General features: G+C 40.1%; 1 long non-coding RNA gene across 2 annotated transcripts; it reads left to right on the forward strand.

Annotated features, from left to right (window-relative positions):
* Window positions 9120-12836, forward strand: LOC8074906. Of its 2 annotated transcripts, XR_002451455.1 has the most exons (3): window positions 9120-9507; window positions 9653-11345; window positions 12413-12836. It is a non-coding gene; the product is annotated as an uncharacterized LOC8074906 (long non-coding RNA). The 2 variants fall into 2 exon arrangements; XR_002451454.1 differs by having other exon boundaries at window positions 9120-11345.

The raw sequence follows: 13114 nt of genomic DNA on the forward strand, positions 1-13114 counted from the left end.
TTATCAAGTAAGTTTTTATTTGCTCTTCTTATTTATTCTTTTCTGTTTTAGTGTTTCATTATTGCTCTATTTCAAAAAAAAACCAATAAATATTTTCTTGCTTTAATTTACTGCATTCTATAAACATGAAAACAAAATAAAAAAAAGTGTAGATAAGTGTGCTTTATTTATCTGCTAAGTATTAATCTCTAGAAAAATAAAAAGACCAAAAATATGCCTAATGAAAATGATGAACAGTTGCTCTGTTTGCTTACTTTCAAGTACCTAGCTTTTATATTAAAGTTTCTTCCCGGAATTACTAAAACCTAAAATTTAATATCTGTGGGAGCATGGGCCTAAAACTAAAGTCTAGGTAAGAGAAGGACATGATATAAAGTTTGAGCTGCTGTTTATCTTGTTCTTACTACACTAAGTTCTGGAGATTTATTTTGAAAACTTGAAGATCACATGATGAGTTCCTAGCATGACAAAATTCATACCATAGCCATACTTGCTATAACATCTTTTGCTACTTATATTCACATTGAGTTTGATCGAGCTGTGTAGACCCTTAGGAGCTCTTCATGTGGTTAAATTAAGATATTCACATTCACACATCTACTACACCATCTATCATCATTCATTAAAATTGCTAAAAATATTATCACTCACTGTCCCAAGTGTTGTTATTCTCTCTCTATAAAAGATTCAATGCAGAAGATGCATGGGTTATGCAAAAGTATGCGAGGAAATAAAAAGGGGCAAGTGCCCAGAACCTCGAAAAAGAAAGAAAAAAAGAGAGTGAGACGAGAGGTAAAAATGGACAAGTGTCCGGAATAGAGTTAGGGGGTACAAAGATGCCCACCTGAGCGGAAAAAATGGACAAGTGTCCGACAGTAGAATTAGGGGTATTCACTACCCGCCTGAAAAAAAGAAGAAAAAGAAGAAAAAAAAGATAGCCCATGTTCTCCCAAAGCAAAGATCAAAGAGGGGAGATAGCAATATGAGGAGCAATGAGAAGTAAGTTTTTTCATTACTTATATTTTCACCATTACTATCATTTACTCCACCACACATGCACATTTTGATTTAATTACATGTTGAGTTCCTTCGGATCCATGGCTTGATTAGACAACATATATATGAGTTGTTTTTCACACCTATGAGCTCCACATAAGCATTCCCTTAGTTATAGGTAAGTGACATTTGTGGTAAGGATCCACAAATACCATATATAGAGAGATTTGAGATTATCATAGCTGGGAACTCTGAGCTTTATTTTTGAAAATGTATGCAAAACTCCAGAACAAAAGTGAAGTATAGACAGGAGGAATAGTGCTTGACTTAATTATTTTATCTTTTGATTACTTAAGTCTTAAGTGCAGGTACTAAGCTCCATGACACTTCACTCTAATCTGGGAGAATTTTTATGTGAAAACATGAGTGCCTGTCAGGAAAGAAAACATCGAAGCAACTCCTGATCCATCTAAGTTTAGCTGTTTGCTCTAGGACGAGCAAAGGGTAAGCTTGGTGGAGGTTGTTGACGGTCCTTAAGTACTAAATTTAACCATCAACTAAACTTGGAAAAGGATCAATATGCACCAAACATCTAGAATTAGGGTTTTATCTTACAGAATTCCACGAGCTTTGGTGTTTGTCTATTTCTGCAGGGGGTTATAAGAAAATATGGAGAGAAGGCCCACATGTCAGGTTTACAACGAGATAATTACGTGCCGCACAATTTTCCACAATCAAGAAGAGTCTAGAAGCCACGGGAACGAACGGAAGGCCGATTGGGCCCGGGGGCAGGGCGCCCGCCATCCCCCCTTGGGTGCCCGCCCTGCCCTGGTGACCAATCAGGGCAGGTCTCACGGATCGTGCTCCACCACCTCTAATCTTCAAGAATAACCGTGAGATTAAGGTCGGTTTGATCCGACGGCTCAAGTTCATTTGAGAGGGCTATATAAGCAAGGCTTCTCCACCCTAGGGGGAGAGGAGAAATCATTATCAGAGGAAGCCATCAAAGTTAGGGTTTAGGAATTTCTCTCCCACAGAGAATTAGAATTAGCTACTCCTAATTCCTTCAAGTTCTATAGGATTGATTAGATAGAATTAGAGAAGTAGATCCTAGCGCTCTGGATTTTGGATCTTCATCAATAAAGATTGGTATTATTTCATATCTTTCTCTACTACTTTATTCTAATTGTATTATGTCTCTATTTATTATGTTCTTAGTTTGCTCTAGTTCTATATTTGATATAGTTATGATTGATAATGAGTTTATCTATAAGTTTGCAAAGCGCTTAGCTCTTGACTCGAGGGAGCTAAGTGGTAGATCATACGTGGGCATGGTGCTTAGATATTATTTACCTACAAATATATCCTATTGGGGGTCGTGTGGTAGTTCGCGATGGTGACAACTTCGTTGATTCTTATATGGTCCACCCTCCGTTGATAGGACAGGCAAAATTTGTATTGCGGAGTAAGTCTTGCTATGTTCTGATTTACTTTAGAAATATTCCTTATACATGAATAAAGAGTCTTTTGTGCTATATATGATCTTGTAGATAACTAGAGTAGATTGAGACTTAGTAGATAGTAGATACTCAGAATCCATTCTCTAGCTAATTTGACGTCACCTTACATTTATATGGAGCAGTCTATTTCTAATCACTGTGTTATTTACCCATGAGCTTATATTTCATTATCTTTATTATTATGTCTTACCCCCTGCTAAAGCAAGTGACTGTGTGATGAGTTTCTCATTAGTAATCATGTTATTGCAAGTTTATCTCTAGTCTACGCCTTGATAGATTTTACCCCTGTTTTCACTATCGCCGTTCTCTTAAGCAAAATATAAATAACGATACCCAGAATACTTTCCTGGTGAAATGCTACAATGAGGTATCTTATCTGTGCGCTTGCGGATAGAATAGATTATTTTCTAGAGAGCCTCCATATTCATAAATACGTTCGTACACTCTAGCACCATGCTGGGGATGACAACCTAGTATCCAAGTGGTGTTAGTAAGTGTCAACACTTGACAATTCTGAAATACAGATCCTAACATTGTCGATGCCGACATATCTGTATTAAGCTGAACCCGTCCCTCTGATGTTGTTGGATTAGATCTCATCGGTGTAGATTGCCCATTAGTCATCCCTAATGTGCTTGGAGGAGAAGTAACTTCTGTACCCACAACGGTCAGAGGAGCCGATGGAGCCGTAACCGATGACAACCCTGGCTGATGATAGGTTGGGCCAACATATAGTGGTGGTGCCTGCCCTTCTTTGAAAGTTCTAGCCATAGCATTGAAAACAGTATTGGACAACACACTGGATTGATTGATCAAAGCACGATTAATAGCATTGTCAACCATATCTTGCAATTTACCAGGATTGGCTTCAAAAGTAATCTGCCGACGCATCGGTAGTTCTTGCTTCTGGATTACTTTGCCACTCCTGTTGACGCTGAAGGATTTCAAACAAAGCTGCTTGTACTCCTCCATAGCCCTTGCAATAGCCTTTTTTGGATTACTTCGCCACTCCTGTTTCCGTGACAGCAATAACGTTCTCTGTGTCGAGACCAGCAGTAGTGAAAGCCCAAGTTTGGTTTTGGTAATTAATGACACCAAGTTGCTAATGCCTTGTGTTTAAGTGATTTGAGTTAGGCATAGCAACACATGTGATGAAGGTGCATGGTGGCATGGAGAGGTGGCCACATGACTACAAAGAGATGAAGCTTGTTGTGGAGATCATGATGATAGACGAGGAGCAATGTTATCAAGGCAAAGGTATAAACATAGGGTTTTACTTTTGCAGGTCTAAGATGAGTAGAGACGTGATTGACCGGGTTTAGGATAGATAGCCAACTATCAAGAGGGGAAATCATGCTCATCTCTCAAATCAAGTGCTACTAGGTCTACATCTTGAGCATATGCATTAGGATCTAGTAAAGTGCTAACTTAACTCCTTTGGGAAAATGTTTGTGAAAAGCTAACACACATGCACTTTGGTGGTGGACACTTGTTGGTGTTAGCATATTTGCAAAGGAGGTAGAGTTCCTAGGGTAGAGAGGGATTTGTGTTCCTCTCTCCCTCCCGCCAAGCTTGTGATTTTGAGAAAAATAAGTGTTTATTTTCTATTGCGCCAGTGGGAAATTTGGAGAAGTCGTGGGAGTGTTTCTCAGTAGGAAACACTCACCGGACGCTCAGGGCGGAGGCACCGGACGCTGGCCTTTAGCATCCGGTGGGCTGTCGGGTGTAGCAGAGTGCACCGGACGCACCGGAGAGAGTCCGGTGTGCGGGCATTTTGCAAAACTCTCTAGGTATGAGTTCAGTGAGCACCGGACGGTCCGGTGCTCAACGTCCGGTGACCCCGAGGTTTTGCATACCTCCATGAGTTTTAGTCCGGACGCGTACGATGTGGACCTCCAGAGCGTCCGGTGCTTTGCAGGTAGCTGTTAGAGACTGACACGCGAGTTTCAAGGACACGTGGCTAACACCAGTGCACCGGACGCAGGGGGTCGAGCGTCCGGTGATCACTTGGTAGCATCCGGTGCCCTCGATTTCAGCCTAGTGAAAGTGGCCAATGGCTAGTTCTTTGAGAAGGCTTATAAATAGAGGGTGGCCCGCTTTGGGAGGTTATCTCTTGCACATTTGAATACTTGAGGCATACTTTGAGTTAGAGAATACTCCCTCCACTCATCTCCTTGCTTGATTTCTAATCCTAGTGAGATCGATTGTTATTCAAGTGTATTGCTTTGAGAGATGCATTTAGTGGCACTTGATTCATGAGTTTGCTGTGGATTTCTTATTACTCTTGGGTGTTTCTCGACGCCCTAGATGGCTTGGAGCAGCGGTGGTGTTGATCTCATGATTGGAGATTGTTTCGAGCCTCATCAAGTGATTTGTGAGGGGTTCTTGAGCCTTCCCCGCGCGAGATCGCAATTGGCCACTCTAGTGGATTGCTCGTGGCTTGGAGGATCCCCATCTTGTGAGTGGATATGCGGCACCCGCTGAGGGTTTGGCTTTGGATTGCCATTTAGCTCATGATCCATCAAGTGGGTGTATCGCCACAACGAGGACTAGCTTGTCGGGAAGCAAGTGAACCTCGGTAAAAAATCTTGTGTCATCTCTTACCGAGGACCCTCTTGTGATTGTGAGTGATTGGTTGGACCTATCTCTACTCTACAACGTTGGTATAACAATCACTGTCCACTCGTTTACTTTCTTGTATATCTTGCTAGTTGTTTAGCTTGTTTAGTTTAGTTTTCTTGTTTAGGAAGTGTAGCAAGTTTGTAGTTGTGCTTTCTTGTTGTAACTTGTGTTTAGCTTTCTTCCTAGACTTGTGTAGGTGGCTTGCATAGCTTAGTTGTGCTAGTGCTAGAATAGCTTCGCCTTTTGTTTTACTAATAAACTTGTCTAGTTGAAGTTTATAGAAATTTTAAATAGGCTATTCACCCCCCTCTAGCCATTTGGACCTTTCAAGTGATATCAAAGCCGAGGCACTGTTTATTTGAGGCTTAACAACCTACGGTGAAGAAATGGCTCTTAGTTTGCATATCAACAACACTAAGAAGGAACCTTATTTTGATGGCACCAATTATGCTTATTGGAAGTCCAAGATGACCTCCCATCTCAAGTCAATCAATAGAGAAGTTTGGAAGGTGACCGAAACAAAGTTTGAGGTTGCAAATGAGAATGCACCTACACTGGTTCAAGAAAAGAAGCTTCAATGCAATGACATTGCAATAAGTGCTCTTCATGAAGCTCTTGATGACAAGACCTTTTAGCAAATCAAGAACATTGAGATTGCTCTTGATGCATGGGCAAAATTAGAAGAAACATTTGAGGGCACCAAAGGCACCAAGACCACCAAAGCTTATATTCTCCAAGAGAAGTTCTCTAGCTTCAAGATGCAAGAAGATGAAAGTGTACTAGAGATGTTTCACCGGTTGCAAGTCATTGTGAGTGAGCTCAAGGCACTTGGGGAAGAAGTGAAAGATAGTCAATTCTCTATGAAATTCTTGAGAAGCTTGCCCAAGAGATTTGACACATTGATCACCGTGCTAGTCAAGACAACACTTAGCGAATCAACTCCCCAACAAGTGTCCCAAGAAGGGATGACCGATGATGCTTATAGAGAAGATGATGAGAAGGATGAGTTGGTCAAGAAAAGGAAGAAGCAAGGTGAAAAGAGGGATGATGAGAAGAAGAAAAGTGTGGCATTCAAGGCCTCCTTATCCAAGGGCAAAGCCAAGATAGATTCATCAAGTGAAGAAGAAGCAAGCTCTTGTGATAGTGATGAAGATGAGGAGATAGCTCTTCTTGTCAAAAGATTTTGCAAGTTTATGAAGAAGAAGGGCTATCAGGCAAGAAGGAAGAAGAGCTCCTCCAAGAAGAATGACCATTCCATGAGGTGCTTTAGATGCCATAGCAAAGATCACCTCATCGCCAAGTGTCCTTATGATAGTGATGATGAAGATGCTATCAAGAAGGAAAGAAAGAAGCAAAAGAAGAAGCAAGAAAAGAAGGAAGGCTCAAACAAGAAGAAGGGTGATGCCCATGTTGCAACTTGGGATAGTGATGACTCCTCAAGTGATGATGAGAGCACCAAAAAGAAGGCGCATGCTAGCACTACAACTCAAGGAAAGAGCTCCATCTTCGACACTCCATCATGCTTCATGGCTAAGGCCACTAAGGTATCATCCGGTGATGAGAGTGACCATGATAGTGATAGTGATGATGATGAACCAACTAAAGATGAACTAATCACTATGCTAGAAGATTGCACCCATCATTATAAAGAAACTAGAAAGGAGTGCAAGGCCTTGCTTAAGGATAAGAAAACCCTTGAGCAAGAACTTTATGAGCTTAGAGCATCTGATGAGAGTCTAAAGGAAGACCATAAGAAGCTACAAAAGGCCCACACTAAGCTTGAAGAAGCTCATTCCTCTCTAGTTAACAAATGTGAAAATGAGCCAACTAAAACTGAAAAAACTCAAACTTGCAACATAGGCATAACATGTGATATCTTGAGTAAGCCAATTGTTAGTGCTTCTACTAACCCCTCATGTAGCACATCTACATCATCCTCATCTAGTAGCGATGGTTTCACTTGTGACACCACACTAAAAGTTGAGAATGAAATTCTCAAGAAGGAGGTGAAAGAGCTCAATCACACCTTAGCCAAGGCTTATGGTGGTGAGGACTGCTTGCTTATGTGCTTGTGTAGCCAAAGAGCTTCTCTCTATAAAGAGGGATTGGGCTATAACCCCAAGAAAGGCAAGGCCGCCTTCGCTCCTCAAAAGACTAGTTTTGTGAAGAACAATGGTCGATATTGCAAAGCTTGCAAGCAAGTTGGTCACCTAGAGCAACAATGCATGAACAAGAAACCCAAAGCCATTGTATCCTCAATTAAGCTAAATTCTTTCTATGTGCTTACCACGGATACAAAAGGTGTTCATGCTAAGTTCATTGGTGCACCATGGATGGGCTCAAAGAAGAAAGCCATTTGGGTACCAAAGAGCATAGTTGCTAACCTTGGAGGACCCAATCAAGTTTGGGTACCTAAAAAGAATTGATCTTGTCTTGTAGGTCAATTACAAAGCCGGAGGAAGGCATTGGGTGTTTGATAGTGGGTGCACTCAACATATGACCGGAGAGTCTTGTATGTTCAAATCAATTGATACAAATCAAAATGGTGGCTTTGATTCAATCACCTGCAGCAACAACAAGAAAGGCAAGGTCAAGGGGCTTGGTAAAATTGCTATCTCAAATGACATGAGCATATCAAATGTGTTGCTAGTTGAGAGCCTTGATTTCAATCTCTTGTCAATTGCACAACTTTGTGACCTTGGTTTCAAGTGCATCTTTGGTAGTGATGATGTTGAGGTGGTTAGTGTTGATGGATCAATCTTGATATTCAAAGGATTTAGGCATGGTAGCTTATACTTGGTTGATTTCAATGATAGTGACACTCAATTGACATCATGCCTAATTAGCAAATCAAGTTTGGGTTGGTTGTGGCATAGAAGGCTTGGTCATGTTGGACTGAAACAATTGAACAAACTTTTGAGGCATGACTTAGTTAGAGGCTAGAAGGATGTCACTTTTGAGAAGGATAAACCATGTAGTGCTTGTCAAGCCGGAAAGCAAGTTGGAAATGCACATCCTAAGAAAAGTTAAATGAGCACATCAAAGGCATTCGAGTTATTGCACATGGATTTATTTGGGCCAACAACATACACTAGTATTGGTGGCAACAAGTATGCACTACAAGAGGTGGGTGGCTTTTTGACGTATTTAGCATGACAATAGTCCATAATGTCATTATATTATCCGTTTTATGACATTATATTTTAGACAACTTGACTTAGTGACAAAAAAAATTATATGTCACAACAAATGTCATATAACTAGTCCAATTTCATCTAGTGACGATATTTCATATGTCATAAGGTCTATTTAGATGTCACAACATCTAGTGATGATATTTGATATGTCATAACGTTTATTTATATGTCACAAAACATTTATTGAATTATTTTTAGATAATTTGCAAAGAACATTGCCACGTCACCTCATATTTTTCTAAAATTTATGCAAGAAAAATTGCCACGTCACCTCATATTTTTTAAAAAAATTTATGTCAGCTCATCATTTTTTCGTCTAATTGGAAGTTTGGAACATCTATAAATTAGAATATTAACTAGAAAAGAATAAAAATGTTGCGCTTTTCACCGTGTGCCTTTCCTATTCTTTGTGACAATAATTCATGATAAAAGTGACGGAATATGATTGTCACAAATTAAAAATCATTTTTTTAAAAGGAACACGTTGGCAAAGCCACGTGAGCAGGTGGAGTAGTTGAAATATTAACTAGAAAAGAATAAAAATATTTTCTTTCTCCCCTAAATAAGCCGCCAGCTTCCCTGCCAGAACCAGGTGCCACGTCTCCCGTAATTCTCCTGGACGTCCGATCGCGAATCGTGTGGCTGTCGTTCCCTGGAGCAGCTTCTGTGTAGAGCGGCTCTTATGGCTTCAGGTTCCAGAATCGCTCTATTGCTCCGGCTTCGGGAGAATCTGGAAAACCAAATATATATCGCAGCTTCCGCTTCTATTCCCAGATTCTTCATCTTCCTCCCTCCTCTCTCCCCCATCGGTCTTTCCCTCTCCCACCGGATGCGGCGGACAAGGCAGCGACGTCGGCCGCGCCGGCGGCGGCCGGCCTCCTCGTCCTCTTCTGTGCCGCCTCCCTCACCTGCCTGTCAACTCTGTTTCTCCCTCTCCTCCCCCCCCTCTCTCTCTCCTTCCCTCTCGAGGCGGCGACGTGTGCCAGGTGACGGTGCCTTTGCGGGCGGTACGCCGGCGTAGGAGGGCCTCGGCTGCCCCCTCCCTATCCTCCATCCTCCACGTGGGCTCCTCAATGCCTCCTCTCGCTGGGGAGCTTGTGCTCCTCTACTCGACGAAACCCTAGGTGCTGTGCGGCGGCGGCGGCCCTCTTCGTTGCAGGCTGGATCTGATGGTGACTCTCCCTCTTCTTCTCGTCCTTCGTTCGATTATGTGTTTTGACCAAGTAATTTCTATCAGTACAAATTGAGTAGCTGCTTCTTCAAGGCCAAGCCTACAATTACATTACTAGCTCATAAATTCTTGATTCTGTTACTTAGCTATTCTACTTTGGCGTCCATCGTGCCTTGTGTCTTCCAAATGTTGGTCCCAAGGTATGCATGCTCTAATGTTATGTCATGGTTAATAAGTTCCTGTGACCTCGAATTTCAGTTAGTCAAGATTTCTGAGCCAAAATGCAGTGACGTTGGTTATGTCACATTCATAGTGCTTAGCTTATATGTATCGTCACGAGCAGCAACTCAACAAAACTGAAATTAAGCTGATATGCATTTTATTGTTGCCCAGTTCGTAGCTGAAACTTGCTACAACCTTCTTCCATCTTTGTTTGTGGTCATATATTTTAGTGGTTTTGTCTTGATCCTATCCTCTGTTCCCTAACTTCCCTTCGGTCTCCAAACTACTGGCCTGCTTCTTAATAATGACAAAATTCATCGAACTTTTTTCCCCTATTTTTAGAATTAGAGTTTCGTTTCAAGCAAGAGATAAAATATTCATTTACTATGCCTTTGCATGATAATTGATTTTTTTGGTCCTATGGACAGTACTAAAAGACATGGATGTTCAGTACACTAATTTGCATAATTTCTTCGCCAGGTAAAACTATTTTTCGTCAGCAGCTCGTTTGTTTTAGCTTTTGCCTGTATTAGTTAGTCCTCATGTATAACAGTCCATACCTACTTTCATTTTAGTACAATGGTTTCGTGATATCAAAATAGTTTCCTTACAATCAATCTATGCTGCTGAAAGATATGTATCGACCATTGCTTGTGTTGCTCTATTTCATTTCCAGCAGAAAAAAGGTCAGGTTGCTGCACATAATGAATTGGTTCCCTCTTCATCATTTGTTATATTGTAATGTAACCCTCCCTGCCAAGTTGCCACAAATATTTGACCAACACATGCACACATGTTACTGTCTGCGCTTTCTAGCATGTGCAATCAATCCCTAAAAATTATAGCAACATACCACTTACCAGTAATGTGGTGTCAAAGTGGGGGTCTTTGTTTTTTCAGTTAGCGTATGCTTTCCCCAATTCTAAAGGAGCTTTAGTCTTCCGGCATATGTACTAGAACAAGTTAACAAATCCATTTTTAATTACACATGGTTATTGCCATTCTTCGGATCACACTATGGAGAATAAGTTTTCCGGCTCGAAGACGCAAACAATGCAATTAGGTGGATATTATATGGTCTGCACCTCTTTCTTTGCCTAATTTCATAATGCCGAAATTAATATATGAGACTTCAAAATGAATAGTTGACATTCTGCAAGATGCACCCTGTCCAAATATAGTGGGTTGTAATCTCTTCCTAATTTTATCTGACTAATTTTTCATGTGCTCTGCCTAATTTATGTGATTGTTTTTTATATGTGCACAGTTTGTCCTAAATCTACTTCCTTTGCAAAAGAATAGGGATGCAGGTATATACGTATGTATGTTTAGCCTTCGTAGAATATATCCACTTATTCCTGAATGTTAAGTAGCTATTTCACTTATTTGGGGATTTTTATACTTTACACAATACTATGATAATCTGATAGTTGCTGCAATTAGTTGGTTCACAGCCTTTTGAAACAAAATTCTCTCAAAGTCTGCTACTTTTTTTATCACTTTTGCCTGACCCTCCTCCCTTTAAAATGTGATGTTGGATGAAAACGGTGCAGACTAAAAGGTGTCCGTGGAGAAAACTATATCATGAACAGCAATCACAACGTGATTCCTTCACAGGTTCGCAACTTGCCTCATACCTCATTTGTAATAAAGAATGTTTCTTTTCAACGCATGGTGTAGATACTAGGATCAGAAGTTTAGTCTTGTGTCATCAAAAGCGGGGGCTTCCTCTGCTTTTTTTCTGGTTGAAAGAATATATTATATCACATTTTCTTATATTGATTTGACTTGCCTTATGTTACCACAATAGGATATTGTTGGAATACTTTGTAAGATTTGTGAAAAATAATATTCTAAGTTTACCAGGGTCTGCTACTTAGCTATTCAAAGCACAGTGCTCCAAATAGAAGTACAACTAGCAGGCTAGAATTTTTAGCGCCAGTAAGGATAACACCTGTGAATATTATTATCTCCTCCAGTAAGGACAATGATATAAGTTTGCCTTTCTGTTTTCCTGAATTTATATGACGACATTGCAAACTTAAGTTGTCCTAACCTGAGATCTGTAGTTGTACTGAATACATTTTAAAACTATAGTACTATAATTCAGAGATCGGAATATAATGCCCACATGCTATCTCTATCCTGCTCTGAATTTGGCCTAGGGGTGGATGGCTACCTGAATATGCAATTGTATGATTTATGAAAGTATCAGTTTCTGAAATTGTTAGTACATCAGTCATGAACTAGTCAATCATGAAAGCTACCTGAATCTGAAATACTGATAGCTTTCTAAATCTGTTAGCTGCTATCTGAAATTGTATCAGTTTTTGAAATTGTTAGTGCATCAATCATGAAAGCTCTACCTGAATCTAAAATACTGATAGCTTTCTGAATCTATTAGCTGCTATCTGAAATACTTTTGTTTGTGATATTTACAAACTTGCTGCTATCCATCTAATAACTAGTAGCTGTGCACACTTAAATGGCTATATTTAACACTCTTGTTTACACTTAATAACTTGTAGCTGTCCAGACTTAATCATTTAATAAGTAGCAGCTGTCCACACAATTATTTCAAGTTCTATATTAGTTTTTTCTCTAGTCAGTATATGGTCTAACAAAATTGCAACATGAAGGTCATATCTAACAAATCTAGATTTTTTGGTTGCTATTGTTGCTAGGTTGAAGTGGAGGCCTATCTTGCTCAAACAACTGAAGATGGGCAAGATCCAAAGACACTAGTTGAAGCTATAGCTCATGTTCTGCCCAAATCAACTTTCCTTCTCAATGTTGGCATGGAGTCCAAATAGATGAAGAAAGATGCTAAAACTGCTGCGATGAACAAGCGTGTGCAAGAACTGATGTTCTGGATGTAGCTGATGTTCTGAAGACATTTGAGATTTTTGATGGAGCCTATGTTCTGCAGATATTTGAGATTCTGGATGTGTAACCTATGTTCTGCATTCATTTGTGCTTTTGGTGTTGTATTGTAGTTTGAGACCTGTATAAAATGCCTGTGATATTTTAATTAATTGTGGAGATTGCTTATTTGATTCTAGTTGTGTGGGCTGAATATATTTGTGGGTTGGATGTTGTATGGGCCAATTTGTGGGTTGGATGTTGTATGGGCCAATTCATGGGCTTAGAAAAAAAACATGGGCTAAAAGAGCTATATGTGCTGAAAAACAACTGTGTGCTCTAGCAGATCAAATTCATTTTGTGACATTTTTCTCCTTCCTGCCATGTCAGCAATTCATCCTACGTGGCATTGCCTACATGGCAAGGCTAGGATTTAATGACACTAAACCAGTGTCATAAGATTATATGACACTAAAATCACACGTTATAAACTTATGACATTTAGCAAAATAGACGTCATAAAA

The sequence above is a fragment of the Sorghum bicolor genome, chromosome 3 (genome assembly GCF_000003195.3).
Source record: "Sorghum bicolor cultivar BTx623 chromosome 3, Sorghum_bicolor_NCBIv3, whole genome shotgun sequence".
Lineage (NCBI taxonomy): Eukaryota > Viridiplantae > Streptophyta > Magnoliopsida > Poales > Poaceae > Sorghum > Sorghum bicolor.